At 41.8% G+C, this 24378-nt stretch overlaps 1 pseudogene; it reads left to right on the top strand.

Annotated features, from left to right (window-relative positions):
- Nucleotides 1–23985: 23985 nt before the first annotated feature.
- On the top strand, nt 23986–24103 carry LOC124796831 (annotated as a pseudogene).
- Nucleotides 24104–24378: the final 275 nt, after the last annotated feature.

Here is a 24378-nt window from a genome sequence, read left to right as displayed (position 1 = left end):
TTAATTTTGTTGTCTGGTGCCTTTACCTGTTCCACTGTTATTATACTGTCTTGTCCTGACAGACTTCAGGTTTCACATTTAGTCCTAGACAACGAAATTTAAAATGCACAGACCATTAACTTTCAAAATGGTTCTTTAGATCAATGTCTGTGACAACACTCGTTTTAAATGCTATAGAAAAGATATTACATGTATTTCTGTCGTTCAGACTTCAGGTTTAACATATAGACCTCGACAACGAAATTTAACATGCACGAACCATAAACTTTCGAAATGGTTCTTTAGATCAATGTCTGTGATAACACTCGTTTTAAATGCTATAGAAAAGATATTGCACGTATTTCTGTCGTTCCCTATTCATCTGTAGCCCAGCAGCGGCAAAATGCCAGTCCGAGAAGGGATTGTTCGAGGGAGAGGGGATAAACTATATAGATGAACTTTTCAAAAAATCTTATTGAGATAGCTCATCTTAGAAAAATCAGTATGGCGGCTACTTGCGATAAGCAGCAGATCTGGGATCGAATCCCGCTCTGGCTGAAATTTTCATTGTCGCAACTTTGAAATTATTTAGAAATTTACCGAGCTAATTTGCATAACTGATTCCGATTTAATTTTCAAACAAAACTAAAATATCTATTGAAAAACATTGTATACTTTAAATTTAAAAAAATATGTGCGAATGTGCCTCCACAGCTGTACTGTGTTTATTGAAAGAATCTGAATTTCCACGTAACGGACGGAGTCTGTGCGCTGAAAGGGGTACGTACTGTAGTGGGTATATACACTGTAAAGTGGAGAGGAATTAGCAACACAGGTGAAACAGAATCCATCGCGTCGCCTTTCAGGCTTAAATTGTTTGAATATCGTAATGCGAAACTAACGCCCGATTAAAAATGCATTCCTTCATTTCAGCTGGCAATTTTTCGCTCATTAATGTTTTAGACGTGGGCAGAAGTAATGTTAAAGGTCAGACAGTATCATAAATTTAAATGAATCACTCATTCGCATATCCTCGACTCACGGTACCCTTTTTTCGCAGAATAGCGTCATCTGTTATAAAACTAGAGAACAATCCGCAAAAACATTATTTTAACACTACCAGGAAGTCAATAAAACCGCTTGTTTCCAGTGGCTGTGCATTATACCCGGCGCTAATAACGACAGTATGTAAAGAGCTACATTTATGTCGCAGTACGATGCGACTATATCTCCAGAGTATCAATAAACTGTTTGAAGGAAATAGAGGCTTATGTGTGAAAAATACCTATTATTGCATGTATCCACAGTTGCAGTAGTTAAAATTTTAGTCATAACAACAAGAGAGCATTAAGGAAAATCAAAGAAAGAATTGCAAAATTACTAATAACGAAGGTTAAAGCCCAGATGGTAAATTGGCCAAAGATAACATTTACCATAGAAGAGAGTTGTAGCCGCATCGGAAAGGAACTTCGATGTGACTACAATGTCACTCGGAAATGGAAATGTTAGCTTCAGTTGCTATCTAGTCGCTCTCTAGTACTACTGCGATAGTAGCAACTAGCAAGCATGTAAGCGCTAGGTTTTAAGATAATCGGAAGTTTGGAAGTTTTGCGATATAGACTGAAGTATTATTTGTAAATCATGCTAAAGCAAAGTCATCTTTACCATTAGCAAGATAACGAGAGACGGAGATTCACGACGAAATTGAACCGTGTGAGATTTGTATGGGACTTAGCCTTCGTGATACTGAATATGCAAGGACATTGAAAAGTAAAGATCGCTGACAGAAAAACAATTATTAGTCTCAGTAGGTAACAGACAAACACAAACACGAAGAACGTACAATTGCACCGAGTTGTCAGAAGCTGTAGTCAACGACACGATTACTGATGCAAACGGAAGCAATTCCCTGAGTGAGAACTCGGTGTGCGTGCTCAGCGTAGGGAAAATTAAGAACAAGGAACAATAAAATTGGATTCAAACTTTAATTCTTCGTGTCGCCTACATGATTGAATAGACATTATCATGTGTATTAGTGACAAATAATTGACTATTAGAATATTATGAAGTGAAATGTGACCTCATGGTTATTTAACTGTGAACTGTGATTGATTTGTCCCAAGATTACGACGCATTCTGAACTCTGCTTAAGTATATGCTATCTCTGGAATTACGTCGTGTAGTTATTGAATACGTGAAGCAGCGACGTCTTGACGACGGAATAACAATTTATCAACCTAACATCCTCGCAATTCCATAATGTGGCCACGACTTGGGTGATGGATTGAAGATTCAAGGCTTTATATTATTGACATTCAACATCCATTATCTAACCGGGCATAATAAAAATAAGAAATACAGTTAGCCAGTTCACTCAAGCTGAAAAGTCTGTCGCGGACTCACAACAAAAGAAAACCACGCGAGGAATTCGTGTTTTTCTAGTAGTTACAGGGAGGCGTTGTCGTGAACGACGGACGCCGTTTCACGTCATACCGACTGGGACAACCTTCACAACCGAGTCGTGTCAACTCTAAGGAGACGCATCGTATCGTTGGTAATATTATTGCTCCATTTCTCTCAAAACAGTTGAATAAACAGGTAAATATTTAGTTTCTGTGCAAAGAACAGTATACAGTCCCATCAATAGCTGTCCAATAAAAGTCATCAAATAAAAATGAATTACAAAATTGTTTGAACAGGATACGTTCATGGTGCGGAAAGTGGCAATGAACCCTGAACAAAAAAAGTGTGAGGTTCTCCATGTGAGGACTAAAAAAATTCTGTTAATTTGGGTTATGGGTTACATGATAAGTCACACAAATTTAAAAATTAACAATTGGACTTGATACCTATGGATTACGCTCAAGTCAAACTGAAGTCATATTACAGAACCAAAGGCTGCATTTCATTGACAGTGCAGTTACAGGTTTTGTAATCTCACACGTCCTTCCTTCTTCCAGCTATTGTCCACATTAAACGATACCCAGTCCAAGAAATTAATAAGCGAAGTCTTTTATGAAAATTTGAAAGGAATGAAGATTATAATAAACTTTCACATTAACTTAGCTTGTCATCTTGAGATAGCTCCAGTTCTTCGTGTCTATGGATCTGATTATTGAAGCTGAAAATCTAACATCAATTCCTCACGGTTGGTTTGAACTAAATAAACTGGAAGATTGTTGTTGCAGAATTTTCTACGTAAATATACGTTCCACTGATTTTCTCACATTTTAGCATATCATACAGCATTTTGATTTTTCACGTTAACAAAGCCGAAGCTACATTGTTCGCTCCTATTATACAAAAATACGTCTGATCACATCAGAGGAAAACTTATGACTCTAGCAATCTGCAGAAATAACAATTTTCCAAAGAGTTTACAATTTTTCTTAACACATGAATTCTTACTAGTTTTAGGTACATTATTAATTTCGATTATTAGTTTGTAAATAAATCCAGAAATAAACATAGTAAGCAATACAGGATTGAATAATTAATAATAGAAACTGTAAGCGTGCAAATAATTCGTAATTTCAAATGTTTCCAGAAAAAATTATTTTAATGTACATTGACAACTAGTACTTATCGATTATAACTTCCAAACTAAAATATTTTATAAGGCACTGTGTATAAAATTACATGAAAGTTTTCAGAAAAGCAACTGAGATAACATTAAACTGTCCAAAATTCGAAAAATAATACTGTTGAGGAAAAGTAATGTTAAAGGAGGCTGTCCAGTTACAGGTTCACTTATTGGAATTTTTTTATTCAGAACGATGTTTCGGCTTCTGACAGAAAACGTTATCTGCGATTAAGATGAATGGAGCGCAAAGAGAGACAGGTGTTTGTTCACAGCAACAAGCTAACAAAGATAACATTTTTTGAATGATTAACCGCCATTTGACTATGTATTACAGTATTTATCTTCTCTACGGGAGGTAAATACTGTAATACAAAAATTACTGTATTTACTGTGGCACAAAAATATCGCAAACACTTAGTAAAAACGGAAAAGTGGTCAGGTGAAACATTCGCTTTACTATCGGGAAGAATAAGTTTCCACCCTTTTAATCGCGATGCTAAAAGCTCTGTCTGTTACTTCGGCTAATTTAAATAACGAACAAGACAACCGACATTTCCTTGAGAGAAAGTACCTTGTTCATTAGCTGAAGTAGCCTTGAAGCTTTGTGTAGGCACGCATATCTCCTTCGCTGTGGTTCAGCGCGTTGGTCGCATTGCTCGCCTTCGCTCACGGTCAAGTTTCCAGGATGCTGTGCCTTTCTATCTGGATCTCAGTATGGTGGAACACCACCAGCGCCATTACGGTCGCCGCCGACAGTACCTCCACAGCAAAAACCAACAGCTAAGTATCTTGTAGAGGCTAAAATAGACACTCAGCCTATAAAAATACTTCCACTCCCCATCCCTTAATAAACTTTCTTTTGATATAGTGTATATTTTGTAGTAATAAGGACCTCACCAAAGACTCCAATTCAGATGTAGATTTCATACCACTGAACTAAACTGCCAACTACGCGCAATGCCGACACGGAAGTATCGTGAACATAAATCCAGAGGAAACACAGATAAATTGCACCGTTTATTTAACAATAACATGTAACAGTTACTACAAACAAGTAAGCAATACCATAGCCCGCACAGTTTACAACAAATTCAAATGACATTGGCATTGCAGATGCAATGCGTGGCGTAGTCTTCATAATCAAACAATGACTACGGCCTTTCTGACAGCTGCATTCACAAACACAATGACAAATACGAGCTCAGGAGAAATCTAAAACACACATATAAACTCATTACAGAACTTAACATTATTAGATGAAGTGGCCAATAACGCTGCATTTCAACAGCCAGAGAACTCCTTTAAAACAATCAAAACTTAATCGGTCAATCTTGCCACAATAAAAGGCTACGTGTAAGACATATAGGCGTACGTTTCACAGCCGTTGTCACACTCAATAAAATTCTTCTGGTTATGTGACCGCATTTTCAGTGTGTAAAATTCTCCGACGTTTTTGCCACTATTTGCAAATGGCCTTTCTCAGTGTCTGTTAGCAGGAAGACTCTATCAAAGGTATTTCACAATAGTAGCCGAAACTTCGCAGAATGATAATGCGGTCACATACCCAGAAGAAGTTTGTTGAAGAAAACTACAGTTAATGAAACTTAGCATCAGTAAATAAATTATATAATTTTCACTAAAAGCACTGCGTGCAGAAGTGCAATGACGTTTAAAATGAATAAAAATTCTTTAGCAGGAAAATCCTAAGAAAACTTTCTTTAAAACAGGTTTTAAAGCACTGAGGTTGAACAAATTTAAATCCCATTAGCTCTTATTCTCAGCTCACAATAATCAGCTGAAACAAACCAATCACAATCTATAGGCCAACTAGAATCTTGCTTCAAAACACAATCATGAAGAAACAGTTTATTCCTCATCGTTCTAAGTGGCGATTGCAGGAGAAATAAGCCAGGAAATGAACAATTTAAAACATTACATTGAACAGACAACATAATGAAACACGAGTAAGCGGTTTGTCTGTCATTTTTAGAACGTAGACAAAATACGTAAGCAAGCAGGCGCGTTCTGCGCACTGAATACACGAAACTTGAAGGGAAAGTCGCACATGGCATCATAAAGAAAGTAAGTGAATTCAAGGCGAAACTGTTTACATACAAACATAATGCTCACCATTTCATGTCCTGTCGTATTGCTTGTTCTTCGACATAAAAATCCATCATTCATGTATCAGGAACGATACACAATCCGGAACATGTACAAGCAGTCTCTGGCAGCTCATCTGATCCGCCCGATCACACGCAAATAATACTTCTATCAAAGAACCGTATTCGCCAACCATACACAAAGACTACCGTGGCCCATCTCCTTCGATGTGCAATGTGTCGACCATCAAAGGACAATTACGTGCCATCAGTTAGAGAGACGTGCACAGACAGCACTAACTCTTGCCTCGAACGGAAACCACAACAGATGACGAGTCAGAGAAGGCACTGCTAACCAGGTGTCTCGTAGACAAGACGGGAAGGACGGGACAAGCACAGACTCGTCGCTCAGCCGGACCGCGTGTCATCATTTCATTCCGAATCCCGCGACCACCTTGCGAGGCGACGGAGTAGCGCAGCCTCCAGCGCGGCCGCAGATATTTCCCTGTCGATAGCAGGCCGGCTCACTAATATGCAAATTCATTTGGGATTAGTGACCTCAAGCAGATGACACCCTAAATTCCAAAGGCTTCTGACTAACACCGACCCTTCAAATACATCCTTAATGTAGGATGGCTGCAAATTCCTCGAACATATTTTCGCTTCAAATGTAATAAATTTCCTCGAGAGAGAAAAAACTTCTGCGCACAAATCAGTACGCTTCTGGAAAGCATTGCTCGCGCGAAGCTCAACTTGGCCTCTTGTCACCTGAGATCCTGCGAATCACAGATGAAGAGCAACAGGCGGTTTCAATATTCTTAGATTTCCGTACAGTTTTTGACACGGTAACGCAATTCCGACTGATAACGAATGTAAAAGCATACGGAATAGGTCCCAAAGTATGTGAGCTTCTTGAAGAATGTTTCAGTAACAGAACCCAGTAAGTCATCCTCGGCGGCGAGGTTCAGCAAAGACAAGGGTATCGTCAGGAATGCCCCAAGAAAACGTGATAGTACCGCTATTATTTTCTATAAACATAAATGATCTGACGGAAAGTTTAAGCAGCTCTCTGCGACTGTTTGCCGACGATGCTATGGTGTATGGGAAAATGTAATTGAGTGACTGCATGTGGATAAAAGATGACTTAGACCAAAATTCTAGTTAGTATGATGAATGGTGGCTAGCTCTCAGAGTAGGAAAATGTAAGGTAATGCAGATGAGTAAGAAAAAAAGCCCACAATACTCTAATACGGCATTAGTGGCGTGCTGATTGACACACTCGATTAAATATCTAGGCATAACGTTGGTAAGCAATAAGAAATGGAATGAGCATGGAAGTAGTTGAGAAGGTGAATTGTCGATTTAGGTTTATTGGGAGAATTTTGAGAGAAAGTGTTTCATATGTAAAGGATATCGTATATAGGACACTAGTGCCACCCATTGTTGAACACTGTTCGAGAGTTTGGGGTCCGCACCAGGTCGGATTAAAGGAAGACATCGAAGCAATTCAGCGGGCTGCTAGATTTGTTACCGGTAGGTTCGAACAACACGCAATTGTTACTGACATGCTTCAGGAATTCAAATGGTAATCAAAGGATGGAATGTGACGTCCATTTCGACGAACAATACAGACAAAATTTGCAGAACCGTTATTTGAGGCTGACCGCACAACGATTCTATTGCCGCCATAGTATATTTCGCATGAGAACGATGAAGTTAAGATTATAAAGATTATGGCTTTTAAAGAGGCATAAAATGTTCAAATGTGTGTGACGTTCTAAGGGACCTAACCGCTGAAGTCGTCGTTACCTAGGTTTACATATTAATTAAACTAAATTAAACTAACTTCTGCTAAGAATAACACACGCATCCATGCCCGAGGGAGAACTCGAACCTCCGGAGGGAGGGACCGCGCAATCCGTGATTTGGCGTCTCAAACCGCGCGGCATGGATGCATGTAGACATCCGTTTTTCCCTCACTCAACTTGCGAATAGAACAGAAAATCAAATGGCTAGTAGTGGTACAGGTTACCCTCCACCACGCACCATACGATGGCCTGTGGAGCATGAATGTAGACGTAGGTACGGATATGAGACAATCTTGCACTAAATACATCTTTAATTCGGAAGAATATGTGACGTGGCATCCGGAATGCCTTCTCGCGAAGATGGCCTACAGTTCTTCGAAGAGCAAACTAATCAGGAAGCACTTCCCTTCTCATAAAAGAACAAGTCACAAGAAAAGAGCTACCTCAGCAGCATACGATCCGAAAGGCGTCTCTGAGGCTCTATGTGATACGGAATTTGAAAGATGAAGAGGGTGACGTGTGCTAATTATTGCGGTGTCCTGAACATCAGAGGATATCTATATCTACTCCTAAGAAGGCTTGTGGCTGTAATTGTGAGGCAGATGATCGCTTCAGCTTTGCGTGTGGCGGCCGGAGAGAACTGACAGAGCTGAGGAGCGCAGAGATATGAATGCAGCCAGTTCTATTCAGTAATTCAGGTGCTCCATTTGCCAAATGGAAACGGCTAAATAAAAGTTAAACTCCCGGCCGACTACGAAATCTTTCAGCATGCAACATAGATCGAATTTGGCAGGCAAGGGGCAGGGCAACGGCCAAAGCCTTTTCAGAAAACCACCCCAGCATTTAATAATCTTTCCTTTGTGGGAGCTACAGTTATACAGAATTTTTGAAAAACAGATGGTTCAGATGGCTCTGAGCACTATGGGACTCAACATCTTAGGTCATAAGTCCCCTAGAACTTAGAACTACTTAAACCTAACTAACCAAAGGACATCACACACACCCATGCCCGAGGCAGGATTCGAACCTGCGAACGCAGCAGCCTCGCGGTTCCGGACTGCAGCGCCAGAACCGCACGGCCACCGCGGCCGGCTTTTGAAAAACACTTCCGCCATTTGAATGTTAGCTGTTCAATTATTTTACACAATCGTGATTGCGGCTTTCTACCCATTTTCAAGTGCATGTTGAAATCTTAAAATATTTCTGACTTGACCAGGCATGTCATGTTTTAAGTGATGTAGGCAAATAATCCGAAACCAAAATTTGGGTGACGGCATCCTGTTTTTCAATACCTCGGACTTCGCCGTGTTTGCGGAACCGTGAGTCAGATCCCGAAACTTGTTTTACGCGGCGAAAACTCTAACTGGCTGAGGTATGACCACACCTTCCCACCTATGCACCCAAACCACACACACACACACACACACACACACACACACACACACTGAAAGATTAACTTCTGACAGTACCTCACTAATACATTCCAAACGTCACGGAAGTTATCCAGCAAACCTATGGAGACTTAAACAGGTGCCGGTGGAAGTTAAACTACAAGAGTTGTTATGGGTCGTATTTCCCCGATACCTCTGCCGTAAGAGCTTTGTTCTCGAAAGATGAAGTTCCGCATTCGAGTCCCAATTTCTAAAACGGTCCGGCAAATGATCTGCCTGGTATTTTCTGAAAACACTTGTTGCAAGGAAGCTTAACCATTACAACAGTAAATATCCTGGTTATGGTGACAGTACTGAAAAACGTTTGAACTAAATGGTAGAAAGTATGATTATACAACGAAGGGTTTCATGACTGGATGTCAAAACTGATAATGAGTCTTTCGAGCTGTATGGCCGTGGTCAAAGAAACTTTTCGTTCTTGAAGTTTTGTCCAAAGCTGCTGAAACTCTTCAGAGTTGCTCCTGACGACGCTGTCGTGCATTGAGATCTGTAAAAGTCTTTGCTGACGAGGAAAAACATAAAAATCAGCTATTGCACAACATGCTCTTCAGTCAGGCTATCATGAAATGAAGATTTCATCTACTATGACAGCTGTATAGAAAAGGCACCGAAATATGTAAGCATAGTGAAAATTTCCCCCCCCCCCCCCCCCCCCCCCCCCCCCATGAACCATGGACCTTGCCGTTGGTGGGGAGGCTTGCGTGCCTCAGCGATACAGATAGCCGTACCGTAGGTGCAACCACAACGGAGGGGTATCTGTTGAGAGGCCAGACAAACGTGTGGTTCCTGAAGAGGGGCAGCAGCCTTTTCAGTAGTTGCAAGGGCAACAGTCTGGATGATTGACTGATCTGGCCTTGTAACAATAACCAAAACGGCCTTGCTGTGCTGGTACTGCGAACGGCTGAAAGCAAGGGGAAACTACAGCCGTAATTTTTCCCGAGGGCATGCAGCTTTACTGTATGATTACATGATGATGGCGTCCTCTTGGGTAAAATATTCCGGAGGTAAAATAGTCCCCCATTCAGATCTCCGGGCGGGGACTACTCAAGAGGATGTCGTTATCAGGAGAAAGAAAAGTGGCGTTCTACGGATCGGAGCGTGGAATGTCAGATCCCTTAATCGGGCAGGTAGGTTAGAAAATTTAAAAAGGGAAATGGATAGGTTGAAGTTAGATATAGTGGGAATTAGTGAAGTTCGGTGGCAGGAGGAACAAGACTTCTGGTCAGGTGACTACACGGTTATAAACACAAAATCAAATAGGGGTAATGCAGGAGTAGGTTTAATAATGAATAGGAAAATAGGAATGCGGGTAAGCTACTACAAACAGCATAGTGAACGCATTATTGTGGCCAAGATAGATACGAAGCCCACGCCTACTACAGTAGTACAAGTTTACATGCCAACTAGCTTTGCAGATGACGAAGAAATTGAAGAAATGTATGATGAAATAAAAGAAATTATTCAGATTGTGAAGGGAGACGAAAATTTAATAGTCATGGGTGACTGGAATTCGAGTGTAGGAAAAGGGAGAGAAGCAAACATAGTAGGTGAATATGGATTGGGGGACAGAAATGAAAGAGGAAGCCGCCTGGTCGAATTTTGCACACAGCACAACATAATCATAACTAACACTTGGTTTAAGAATCATGAAAGAAGGTTGTATACATGGAAGAACCCTGGCGATACTAAAAGGTATCAGATAGATTATATAATGGTAAGACAGAGATTTAGGAACCAGGTTTTAAATTGTAAGACATTTCCAGGGGCAGATGTGGACTCTGACCACAATCTATTGGTTATGACCTGTAGATTAAAACTGAAGAAACCGCAAAAAGGTGGGAATTTAGGGAGATGGGACCTGGATAAACTAAAAGAACCAGAGGTTGTACAGAGATTCAGGGAGAGCATAAGGGAGCAATTGACAGGAATGGGGGAAATAAATACAGTAGAAGAAGAATGGGTAGCTTTGAGGGATGAAGTAGTGAAGGCAGCAGAGGATCAAGTAGGTAAAAAGACGAGGGCTAGTAGAAATCCTTGGGTAACAGAAGAAATATTGAATTTAATTGATGAAAGGAGAAAATATAAAATTGCAGTAAGTGAAACAGGCAAAAAGGAATACAAACGTCTCAAAAATGAGATCGACAGGAAGTGCAAAATGGCTAAGCAGGGATGGCTAGAGGACAAATGTAAGGATGTAGAGGCCTATCTCACTAGAGGTAAGACAGATACCGCCTACAGGAAAATTAAAGAGACCTTTGGAGATAAGAGAACGACTTGTATGAATATCAAGACCTCAGATGGAAACCCAGTTCTAAGCAAAGAAGGGAAAGCAGAAAGGTGGAAGGAGTATATAGAGGGTCTATACAAGGGCGATGTACTTGAGGACAATATTATGGAAATGGAAGAGGATGTAGATGAAGATGAAAGGGGAGATATGATACTGCGTGAAGAGTTTGACAGAGCACTGAAAGACCTGAGTCGAAACAAGGCCCCCGGAGTAGACAATATTCCATTGCAACTACTGACGGCCGTGGGAGAGCCAGTCCTGACAAAACTCTACCATCTGGTGAGCAAGATGTATGAAACAGGCGAAATACCCTCAGACTTCAAGAAGAATATAATAATTCCAATCCCAAAGAAAGCAGGTGTTGACAGATGTGAAAATTACCGAACTATCAGTTTAATAAGTCACAGCTGCAAAATACTAACACGAATTCTTTACAGACGAATGGAAAAACTAGTAGAAGCCAACCTCGGGGAAGATCAGTTTGGATTCCGTAGAAACACTGGAACACGTGAGGCAATACTGACCTTACGACTTATCTTAGAAGAAAGATTAAGGAAAGGCAAACCTACGTTTCTAGCATTTGTAGACTTAGAGAAAGCTTTTGACAATGTTGACTGGAATACTCTCTTTCAAATTCTAAAGGTGGCAGGGGTAAAATACAGGGAGCGAAAGGCTATTTACAATTTGTACAGAAACCAGATGGCAGTTATAAGAGTCGAGGGACATGAAAGGGAAGCAGTGGTTGGGAAGGGAGTAAGACAGAGTTGTAGCCTCTCCCCGATGTTGTTCAATGTGTATATTGAGCAAGCAGTAAAGGAAACAAAAGAAAAATTCGGAGTAGGTATTAAAATTCATGGAGAAGAAATAAAAACTTTGAGGTTCGCCGATGACATTGTAATTCTGTCAGACACAGCAAAGGACTTGGAAGAGCAGTTGAATGGAATGGACAGTGTCTTGAAAGGAGGATATAAGATGAACATCAACAAAAGCAAAACAAGGATAATGGAATGTAGTCTAATTAAGTCGGGTGATGCTGAGGGAATTAGATTAGGAAATGAGGCACTTAAAGTAGTAAAGGAGTTTTGCTATTTGGGGAGCAAAATAACTGATGATGGTCGAAGTAGAGAGGATATAAAATGTAGGCTGGCAATGGCAAGGAAAGCGTTTCTGAAGAAGAGAAATTTGTTAACATCCAGTATAGATTTAAGTGTCAGGAAGTCATTTCTGGAAGTATTCGTATGGAGTGTAGCCATGTATGGAAGTGAAACATGGACGATAAATAGTTTGGACAAGAAGAGAATAGAAGCTTTCGAAATGTGGTGCTACAGAAGAATGCTGAAGATTAGATGGGTAGATCACATAACTAATGAGGAAGTATTGAATAGGATTGGGGAGAAGAGAAGTTTGTGGCACAACTTGACCAGAAGAAGGGATCGGTTGGTAGGACATGTTCTGAGGCATCAAGGGATCACCAATTTAGTATTGGAGGGCAGCGTGGAGGGTAAAAATCGTAGAGGGAGACCAAGAGATGAATACACTAAGCAGATTCAGAAGGATGTAGGTTGCAGTAGGTACTGGGAGATGAAAAAGCTTGCACAGGATAGAGTAGCATGGAGAGCTGCATCAAACCAGTCTCAGGACTGAAGACCACAACAACAACAGTGAAAATTTTAACAGAAAAGAAGAAGCAATGAAACTCAGTAATACATGGTCAGTGGCTCTGCAGAATAGATAACTTCTTATCTCCGACAAAGATTATCTGTGCTGATCATATGTAAACTCTACCACGCCACTTTACACAGTATTTATGTCGCTCTACGACGTCCGATTCGTCCGTCGGCAAGACTTAACGTCGCCAGGAGCACCCTCGAAGACGTCCAGTGCAGTTCTGGACGAAACATCAGGAACCGAAAAGTTTCTTTGACCGTGGCCTTACAGCTCGGAAGACTCATCAGCAATAAATTATGACTGTATTAATTGGGTGAACTGTAGCGTAGGAGATGAGACAGTGTAGGACTTGGCACTGCAATTGGAAATCAGGATGGACAGGTTTCCTGCAATCCTTTGCCTGGAGATCGTTGTATAAGCTACAATATGTGCTACAATCTTGCAAGTGAGTGCGAGCAGCTTTCCTTTAAATGGATTTATCCTATGCCCTCATCAGTATGTGGAGGTGTAATCTGAAAATAATGATCAGTAATGCCGCTAGTCAGATTTAATAAAATAATTATGATTACTTATGTACATCAGCTGTACTATGAATCATATTTTAGCCCAACAGGCAAGCAACAATACAAGGAATCCTGCCAACATACGGTCTTTATCAGAATTCTGTTATTTCTGGACACATACCCAGAATGACTCTTTTTTCAGGCTGGACAGTCATTGAGAATGATTCGTTGGATTATCTGAATAAAAAAGAATGGCCAGGAGAAATTACATAAAGCCTACATGCTTTCAAATTTTGGGGTTGCGTTTGTAATATTTCTCGATTTTACGATGGTGATTCCTCTTTAAAAGCCTATAATGTCAGTGACGTACTTAGTTGTGGAGGCGTTTCCTCAGAGGAGGATTTCCTGGTAGGAGGAAGGAGGCACGTGGTTCGAAGAAATAAAGGAGTTGCCATATGGAGTGAAATTAAGATAGAAATTTTATGAGGACCGAATTTTTAGAGTTTTAGTTTGGTACATCTGGATATTCATAACTCAGAATTTCAACAATAGCTTGTGTTGATTCGTACATCGACATGGTAAAATTGAAGGAAGATTCTTGAGGCTCCGGTATATCACTTTGATAGTAGGTCGAGCTACACCAGCTTCGTTTCTTGGCGGTAACGAATATCCGAGGCTTTCTCTGTGCTCTTTCGTTGCTGTCATATGCCGCTCTGTACGCATTTTATAGAGCACCCCGTTGTCCCGAGGTTTTCTTGAAACAACATGCTCCATTCGCAGCAATTTTCTCTGCAATGGTTATATATTAAAATATAAAATAAAATTCAGCCCTTTTCCTTACATTATACTAAAATTCAGTTAGATAATATAAGCAACTTCATAAATTTAGCGCCGGCTGCGGTGGTCTAGCGGTTCTAGGCGCTCAGTCAGGAACCGCGTGACTGCTACGGTCGCAGGTTCGAATCCTGCCTCGGGCATGGATGTGTGTGATGTCCTTAGGTTAGTTGGATTTAAGGAGTTCTAAGTTCTAGCGGACTGATGACCACAATTGTTAAGTCCCATAGTGCTCAGAGCCATTTGAACCATTTGAACCATAAATTTAGCAATGACGATTAGAGCATTTGTGAATCATGAATCAGGTTCTGGATATAACCATTCAAATACTTTTAAGCAGAGATACATGTTATTCATGGATCAGCTAAAAGGGACCTATTAAATCTTCATTCCAAGTCGATAGCTGAAATGAAGACGTTAACCTGACCGCTTATCGTCTGATTACATCGCAGGAGGCAACAGGTGGGCACCACGCCGGAGCGGCCGACTTCTCGTGTTGCCGGTAGCTTTCCCTGCGTAGCTTCCCTGCCTTACGGCGTCACAAAAGGGGGGATTCGGCTATGCTGACGTCTCCTACAGCGTACCTTAAAACCTGGTATTCAACGTTAGTTGAAAGAAGAACATATGAAAAATTCCTTTACTCTGTGTTTTACAAATATTTAACATTAATTACCTTTGTATTCTGATTCAGGCTCCTCTAGTACAATTCGATACTTTGCAAAATTTCGTGAGTGATAACGAATAAAGGTAGGGCGACACAATTCAGATGAAGCTGTGTGTCAATTGATCGCCAGGCATTATTCGTCATTACCACAATCTTAGCTAAAGCCTAAAATTTACAGATAATTTCTGTCTTTCTTCACTTTCCCTTCCAGGTGCTTTACATCCTGTTAAGGTTCTCCGTGGCTTACGGGCAGCGTGTCTGACTACTAATCAAAACGCTCTGGTCTCGGATCAGAACCCTATCACTGCATAAAATCTGAAAAAATGTAGCCAAAAATGACGGCCGTAAATTTGCGGTATAAAAAGTCACCCTCGATATGCCAACAGCCTTGTCGAAGAAGGGGGAGGTCCGCGTAGAAGGGCACTCTCTTGTCCTTGGGGAAGGAAGAAAAAGCAATGATCAACGGCATGAGGATGCAACTGGCAATGGAAACTACTGAATTAAAAGCATATAATTTGTGTCCACAGGATATGTTACCTGTAACTGAAAAAGTGCCATGATGATCTCTCCATCACCAAAAGATTCTGGACTAAACGCCGATTCGGATATCCACCATGGGCCTGCCCCTTGGCCATGAGAGAAAGCTGGAATAATGAACGAAGGGATAACACTAAATAGTCGCAGTATGGAATATCAGAAGGTCGACCGTAGTAGCAAAGCTAGCAAATCTGAAATGGGAAGTGCAAAAGCTCAATCTGAATATAGTGGAGGTCAGTGAAATAAAATGGGAAGAGGAGAGACGAGGAGACGAGGTACTGGCAGAAGTAAAGCTGTAGGACGGGGAGTGGGTCGTGCTTGGGTAGCTCAGTTGGTAGAGTACTTGCCCGCGAAAAGCAAAGGTCCTGAGTTCGATTCTCGGTCCGGCACACAGTTTTAATCTGCCAGGAAGTTTCACAAGGATTTCTTGTCAGACGAATATGAGGTAACATTAAGAGAGTAGCAGTAAATGGCGAAGCAGGAGTAGCAATGGTTATGAAAAGAAAAATGCCACAGGGTATACGTTACCGTGAACAGTTCAGTGGCAGGGTTGTTCTCATCAAACTCAACAGCACGCTAATACTAACCACGATAGTTCAGACATACATGCCGGCGTCGTAAGCAGAGAATGAAGATATCGGGAAAGTATGTAACTCAATATGTAAAGTGACATAAAAAGGTAATAATCACGGGGGACTGGAAGAACGGTTTTAGCGCGATGAACAAAAGAAAATTTACCGAAAAAATGTGGTCTATGCTATAGAAATGGCAGAGGAGAAGGAGTAATTGAGCTCTGCAATAAATTTCAGATGCCAATATCGAATATTTTGCTCAAGAATCACAAGAAGAGGAGGTATAATTGGAAAAGCTCCACAGACACAGAAATATTCAGGTGGATTACATCATGGCCGTACAAAGATACGGATTTCAGATATTGAATTGTAAGGCGTACCCAAGAGGAGATATGGACTCTGATTATAATTTAGTTTTGATGAAGAGCAGACTGATGTTTAAGAGAATCAACCGGGAGAAGCAGTGTGGAAATAGGTGCGATAATGTATTACTGACGAATGAAGAGACGCGTCTGAATTTCGCTAAGGATATGGACACTGCCATAAGGAATACTACATTAAGCAGTTCAGGTGAATAGAAGTGGACAACTCTAAATAGGGCAGTCACGGATGTTGGACAGTCAGCCACAGAGATAAGTAATAAAACTCCTAGGAAGCATTGGACAACCGAGGGAATACGTCAATTGATCGACGAAACGAGGAAATACAAAAAAGTCCAGGAAAAAAACGCAATTACAGGAATAGAAATCACTTAAGAATGAAATAAAGAAGAAGCACAATGTAGCCAAGGGTAAATGGCTCCAGAAACGATATGAATAAATCGAAAAAATTGACCGTCGGAAGGACTGGTTCAGCGTATAGGAAAATCAAAACAACCTTTGGTGAAATCACAAGCAACGGTGGTAACGTTAACATTGCTATGGGAATTCCACTGTTACACACTGAGGAGAGAGCAGTTACGTGGAAAGAGTACACTGAAGACATCTTTGAGGTGGAGGACTTCTCTGATTACTTGATAGAAGAAGAAACTGTAGTCGATAAGTAAGACAGGAATCGATAGTAAGACATAGGGAACGCAGTATTAACATTAGAATTTCAAAGTTCTGTGGAATACATGAGAGCAAATAAAGCAGAAGGGGCAGATAACATACTATCAAAATTGTTAAAAACATTGGTAGCAGTCGCAGCTAAACGACTGTTCACGTTGGTGTGTAAAATCAAGTGGCGTGGAGAAGTACCTTCAGACCTTTGGAAAAATATCATCCACACAATTTCGTGGATAGCAAGGACAGATAACTGCGAAAACTATGGCTCAGTCAGCTTAATAGCTCATGCGTCCAAGCTGCTGTCAAGGATAATATACAGAAGAATGGAAAAGAAATCTATTAGATGACGATCAGTTTAGCTTTAGAAAAGGTAAAGGTTCCAGAGAGCAGTTCTAACGTTGCGTTTGATACTGAAAGCGAAGTTGAAGAAAAATCAAGACATGGTCATAGTATTCTTCGACCGAAAAAAAGTGTTCGACTATGTAAAATGGTGCAAGATATTCGAAATTCTGACAAAAAGTTTGATAAACTATAAGGAAAGATAGAAATAGTCTAAGGTGATTCGCTGAAACTTCTGCCAGGCACTTAAGAGTGAATAGCAGAGTATCCCTGTAGATACATATGCAGAAATGTACTTTCGGAGAAGAGGTGGGCTACGTTACTTCGTTCCACATATGTCTCGCCAAATAATAACGAGGAAAAATAATCGGGGAAATAGGCACTGATAAGGAGAGTATTGACAACCGTTGTTCCCACGCATCTGCGAATTGGACTGGCAAGAGAAAACATGATAATGTAATCCTCCGACAACACCGTAAGGCAAGTCGGGTGTATACACACGGCCGCGCGTGATTAGCCGAGCGGTCTCAGGCGCTGCAATCATCGACTGTGCGGCTGGTCCCGGCGGAGGTTCGAGTCCTCCCTCGGGCTTGGGTGTGTGTGTTTGTCCTTACGATAATTTAGGTTACAAGATTTTAAACATGGCTGCAGCAGCAACTGTTAAAATTCTTCACATTAAAAGGATGACAGCCAAAACAGTTGCAGGATAAAATTTTTTATTAAAATTCTTGACCAAGGTTTCGGTACATATAAATATACCTTCATCAGAAGTAAAACATCTAAAATTACATCATGCAATGGAGAATAATGTGAATAATTTAGGTTAAGTAGTGTGTAAGCTTAGGGACTGATGACCTTAGCAGTTAAGTACCATAAGATTTCGCACACATTTGAACATTTTTTGTATATACACACATCAAAAAAAGAATTGCATCACCCCGGTCCCAGAACTCCTGAAGACGGACGTTGACTGTAGATATTTTATCACAGATATAGCCTCTTTGACTGTTCAGAGATGTCACTAAACCCGCCCAATGATGCAAACAACCATGCATGAACAGCGCCTATTAGACGGAGCGGGGTCCGACAACCGATCAGTTTCAGACACTCCACCAGGAAGGAGGTAAACAGCTGGTGTTGTCTGTAGTTCAGAGCTAGACGGTCAATATTGCGGTTCGATCGCGTCCGCATTGTTACTTTGTGCCAGGGAGGGCTCCCAACAAGGGAAGTCACCAGGCATCTCGGAGTGAACCAAAGCGATGTTGTTCGGACATGGAGGGGATAGGATACATAGAGACAGGAAATGTCGATGACATGCCTCACTCAGGCCTCCGAAGGGCTACTACGGGAGTGAATGACGGCTACCTAGGGATTATGGCTCGGAGGAACCCTGGCAGGAACACTACTATGTCGAATAACGCTTTTCGTGCAGCCACAGGGCGTCGTGTTACGACTCAAACTGTGGGCAATAGGCTGCATGATGCGCAACTTCACTCCCGATGTCCATGGTGAGGTCCATCTTTTCAACCACGACACAAGGCAGTGCGATACAGATGGGCCCAACAACATGCCGAATGGACTGCTCAGGATTGGCGTCACGTGCTCTTCAGCGATGAGTCGCATATGCCTTCAACCAGATAATCGCTGGAGACGTGTTTGGAGGCAACCCAGTCATGCTGAACGTCTTAGACACATTGTCCAGCGAGTGCAGCAAGGTGGAGGTTCCCTGCTGTTTTGGGGTGGCATTATGTGGGGCAGACGTACGCCGCTGGTGGTCATGGAAGACGCCGTAACGGCTGTACGATACGTGAACGCCATCTTCCGACAGATAGTGCAACCATATCGGCAGCATACTGGCGAGGCATTCGTTATCACGGACGACAGATCGCCCCCCCCCCCCCCCTCCCATCGTGCACGTCTTGTGAATGATTTCCTTCAGGATAACGACTCGCTCGACTAGAGTGGCCAACATGTTCTCTAGACATGAACCCTATAGAACACACCTGGGATAGATTGAAGAGGACTGTTTATGAACGACGTGAACCACCAGTCACTCTGGAGGATCTACGCCTAATCCCCGTTGAGGAGTGGGACAATCTGTACCAACAGTGCCTTGACGAATTTGTGGATAGTATGCCACGACGAATACAGGCATGCATCAGTGCAAGAGGACGCGCTACTGGGTATTAGATGTACCGGTGTGTACAGCAATCTGGACCACCACCTCTGAAGACCTCGCTGTATGGTGGTACAACATGCAATGTGTGGCTTTCATGAGCAATAAAAAGGGCGGAAATGATGTTTATGTTGATCTCTATTCCAATTTTTGTACTTGTCTGGCACTCTCGGACCGAGATGATGCAAAAAATTTTTTAATGTGTGTTCAAAAAATGGTTCAAATGGTTCTGAGCGCTATGGGACTTAACTTCTGATGTCATCAGTCCCCTAGAACTTAGAACTACTTAAACCTAACTAACCTATGGACATCACACACACCCATGCCAGAGGCAGGATTCGAAACTGCGACCGTAGCGGTCGCGCGGTTCCAGACTGTAGCGCCTAGAACCGCTCGGCTTTGATGTGTGTATTTAGATATTGATGTAAAATGAACAATATGGGTCATAGTCCTTCCTGTGAAACACGTATAATCTGTGATCAAGGCGGGATGAAAAAATAAGTGTCCAAGACACGCAACTGCAACGAACAACTACCGATAGTTGCAGGAACACGGTGCCTCTGTAGATGTACTGCACAGTTCCAGAAAAAAACGTCGTGATGAGAAGTAGTTTCTTTATTTTATTTTTATTTACACATCAAGTTCCTTAGGACTAAATTTAGGAGCAAATCTCCAAGGTCATGGAACGTGCCAGTATACGAAATAATAACATAAAAAGTAATAAAAGATAAAAATAAAATGTTTATGAACCCAAAAATGTCTTAAGTTTAAGTAAATGGAATTAACAATATATTATAAGAATGAGCTTAATTTGTCAAGGAACTCGTCAATAGAATAGAATGAGTGACCGATAAGGAAATTCTTCAGTGTCGATTTGAAAGCGCGTGGATTAGTGCTAAGATTTTTGAATTCTTATGGTAGCTTATTGAAAATAAATTCAGCAGGATACTGCACACTCTTCTCCACAAGAATTAAGTCCGATCCAAATGCCGACTGGATTTCTGCCGAGTATTAACTGGGTGGAAGCTGCTTATTCTTGGGAATAAGTTGATATTGTTAGAGGCCAATCTCAAAATACCCAGACTAGTGAACAGGGGTGGACAAGAAGTTCGCAATCTTACACCACTTATTGCCCGAACAGCCCGTTTCTGAGCCAAAAATATCCTTTTAGAAAGGGAAGAGCTACCCCAAAATATAATACCATACGACATAAGCGAATGAAAATAAGCAAAGTAGACTAATTTTCGTGTCCAACGATCACTAACTTCAGGTACTGTTCGAATAGTAAAAATGGCAGCACTAAGTCTTTGAACAAGATTCTGAACATGGGCTTTCCACGACAGTTTGCTATCTATCTGAACACATAGAAATTTTAACTATTCAGTTTCACTAATCATATGCCCATTCTGTGAAATTAAAACATCGGGTGCATCAGAACTCGTAAGCTCGGTACACTTGCTACTAATTATCGACACTGACGACGACAACTTAAGCACACCTAAATTATTTTGTACTACACTGTTGTGCAAAATTTAGGCACCAATGTAACTTTCGCATGATGTGTCGCAGTCAAGTTACATAGATCGATGAAAATTGTGTCACCGAGTAGGGAGTCACAGTGATTAGCACACTGGACTCGCATTCGGGCATTCGGGAGGACGACGGTTCAAACTCGCGTCAGCCATCCTGACATAGGTTTTCCGTGATTTCCCTAAATCGCTGAAGGCAAATTCCGGGATGGTTTCTTCGAAAGGGCACGGCCGCTGTCCTTCTCAAGCCTTCCCTAGTCCGAGCTTGTGCTCCGTCTCTAATGACCTCCTTGCCGACGGGACGTTAAACACTCATCTCCTCCCCCTCCCCCTCCTCCAGAAAATTGTTTTGTACACAGAAATTACTGCTACTGTGTAATACAGAAATGAAATGTAGTATTATTGTGAAAAATGAAGAAACCGCAGGACAGTTGCTTAATCTACAATCTTTTATTGCATACACACGACTGGTGTTGGAACAGTTACAGTTCCGTCATCCAATGTAAAAAAATTCCATAACAACCGTTCCCCCGTGCTGCGCGACCGGGAACGCAAACGGAAAAGCTGCAATAGTTTTCCTAATAGATTGTGGATTAAGCACCTGTCCTGCGTTTCTTCATTTTTCGAAATGGACTTGTACAGTTGCAGCTGCCCCATAGGAAGAATTCTTCGTAAGGAGAGGTTTACGGGTGCTAAACAGCGTGGTCATCAGCGAATTCTTCGTAATTGAAAGACATACCCAATGCGACGAGTAAAAAAATAGTTCAAATGGCTCTGAGGACCATGGGACTTAACTGCTGAGGTCATCAGTCCCCTAGACTTAGAACTACTTAAACCTAACTAACCTAAGGACATCACACACATCCGTGCCCCAGGCAGGATTCGAACCTGCGACCGTAGCAGTCGCGCGGTTCCACACTGTAGCACCTAGAACCGCTCGGCCACCCCTGCAATACGTCTTCCCAACACTTCTAACACGTGCTCAACGAGATTTAACTCGGTAAATGAGACCAGTCTGAAACCGGTATTACCTCGGCGAATCGTAAAACGCTCAAAGGACTAAGCGGAATGAACGGACCTTAGGGCAGCGAAGCATTCACCTCTTATTTTTCACAATAGTTATGAAAGTCAATAATAAATGGTCAAACTTTAGTTGTCATAAACTTCAAGTGAGAACATATATACATGGAGCCCATCAGTTGGCTTTCAGTACCCAGTCAAATATAACAACTCTTCAGATGAGAAAGACAATACCTAAAAAAAGGGCAACCTTACACATGAACTGTGAATAACTGTTTTGTGTTAACGAATAGTGAAGAAATACATTTGTAATAATAAACTTCCAGCCAGAGAACATTTATACATAAAGCCCATCAGTTTGCTTTACTTACTAACAAATGTATAACAACTTTTCAAATGAGATAGGTAATACCTTTTTTATAGAAAATAGAAAACATAGCACGTCCAAAGCGCTATCATAAGCTCACTTACAGATAGTTTTTAAACCTTGCCAAATATATTCATTTACAAGAAAGAATAACCTTACATACAAATTCCCAGCTACACAGGCAATAATCTGCATCAGATACTTCTCTTACAGATAGTTCCCAGTTCACGGCATCTGCCAAGTGCAGGCATGAACGTTCTGCAGAGCGGCCAACACGGGACACAGCAGGTTGTGCCGTTCAGATCCGATTTATCGGCCCGACCGAATGCGCGAAGTACAGTAGATGCGTTCGACTTCACTTCCCGGGTGCTCCTTCCCCTCAAACGGTTCATTCAGAGGCCTGTTATTGCGTGCACCAGGGTCTCAACGGAACGTTCAATTACATCAGATTCAAGAACAAGCGAGAACCCGAAGGTGTAGCCCATACCCACCACCTAGCCACAGATGTAGAATAACTCAAATATAGTCCAACAATTCGCGTGTGCTGACCCAGCAACAACACGGTACAAGAGTTAAAACAAATTCCGACTCCTAAATTTAGCTTACAAGTAACAATTAAACAAACTCAGGTATCAAGTATTTTAAGTAATCGATTGAGCTCACTTCCACACGTGATGCCCCAGAAAAGAAAACACCAAATGATATTTTACCCTTACGATAATCGACTCTTGGTTGATGCCGACATTCAAACCTCCGCACAAGTGCCTCACAGGGTTAGCGTACTTGGTACATCATACAGTTCAAGATCCATCAGACTTTCTGGAACAAACTAAACACTCAGTTTTAAAACATTTTACACAATAAGCCCCACGGCTTGGATGGTAAGGCAGAATGCCGACGCTACTAGACACCAAGCAACAAAGGTTCAATCAAAATGGTGCAACAAAATGCATAGGGTTCGACTATCTCAAGGCACAGCGGTAACAACTGTCGCCTGTACAATGCGTTTTCAAAACACCTCTTCACCGACCGGGTTACCTCCTCTCCTTGGGCAGTCGCACCGTCTTCTCTCCACCTCCCAACTAAAACTCACTCTCGCTCACCCGTCGATCCTCTCACCGCCGCGCCACCTGGCGACTGACACCAGCCCCGAAAAGTTAACATCTCTAAACAAATAATGACAGCCGCAAAGCCGGCATGGCTCGCAGTCAATGTGCCGAATATTGTTTCGTTCCAAGAGCTCTTGCTTGAGCGCTGTTCGATATTGTGATGTAAAAATGAAGTCAGGGTTGGATTGACCCCTGAAAAGACACAGGTGAGTGAGTGTAGCGTAACAATAACATTGACCGTTGGGTGTACTATATAACAGATGCTCCCCAGCCTATATCACCTCGACCACCAAAATGAACATGTTCTACAATGTTCCTGTGGTCATTACGTACGTTTTCCCACCTCTTGTTTCATGAGGCTACGTCTAGAATCGCTGCTCACCGAATTCGTCTAAATTACTAGTATGTACCGCCAATGGCCTTGCCGCAGTGGTAACACCGGTTCCCGTCAGATCACCGAAGTTAAGCGCTGTCTGGCTGGGCTAGCACTTGGATGGGTGACCATCCGGTCTGCCGGGCGCTGTTGGCAAGCAGGCTGCACTCAGCCTTTGTGAGGCAAACTGAGGAGCTACTTGACTGAGAAGTAACGGCTCCGGTCTCGGAAACTGACTTCCGGCCGGGAGAGCGGTGTGCTGACCACATGCCCCACTATATACGCATCTACTTGGCGCGAGGCGAGCGAGATAATAACTATGTTATCGGGTGGCACAGCAACACATTAGCTGAGCACGTTCAGTCAGAGACTGCTCGTCCTCCATCGGTTGAATTTGAAGAATTTCATGCGAAAAAAACAACTGGAGAGAG

The sequence above is a fragment of the Schistocerca piceifrons genome, chromosome 4 (genome assembly GCF_021461385.2).
Source record: "Schistocerca piceifrons isolate TAMUIC-IGC-003096 chromosome 4, iqSchPice1.1, whole genome shotgun sequence".
Taxonomy (NCBI): domain Eukaryota; kingdom Metazoa; phylum Arthropoda; class Insecta; order Orthoptera; family Acrididae; genus Schistocerca; species Schistocerca piceifrons.
Note: the sequence above shows the minus strand (reverse complement) of the source record. Positions and strands in the feature narration are given on the sequence as shown.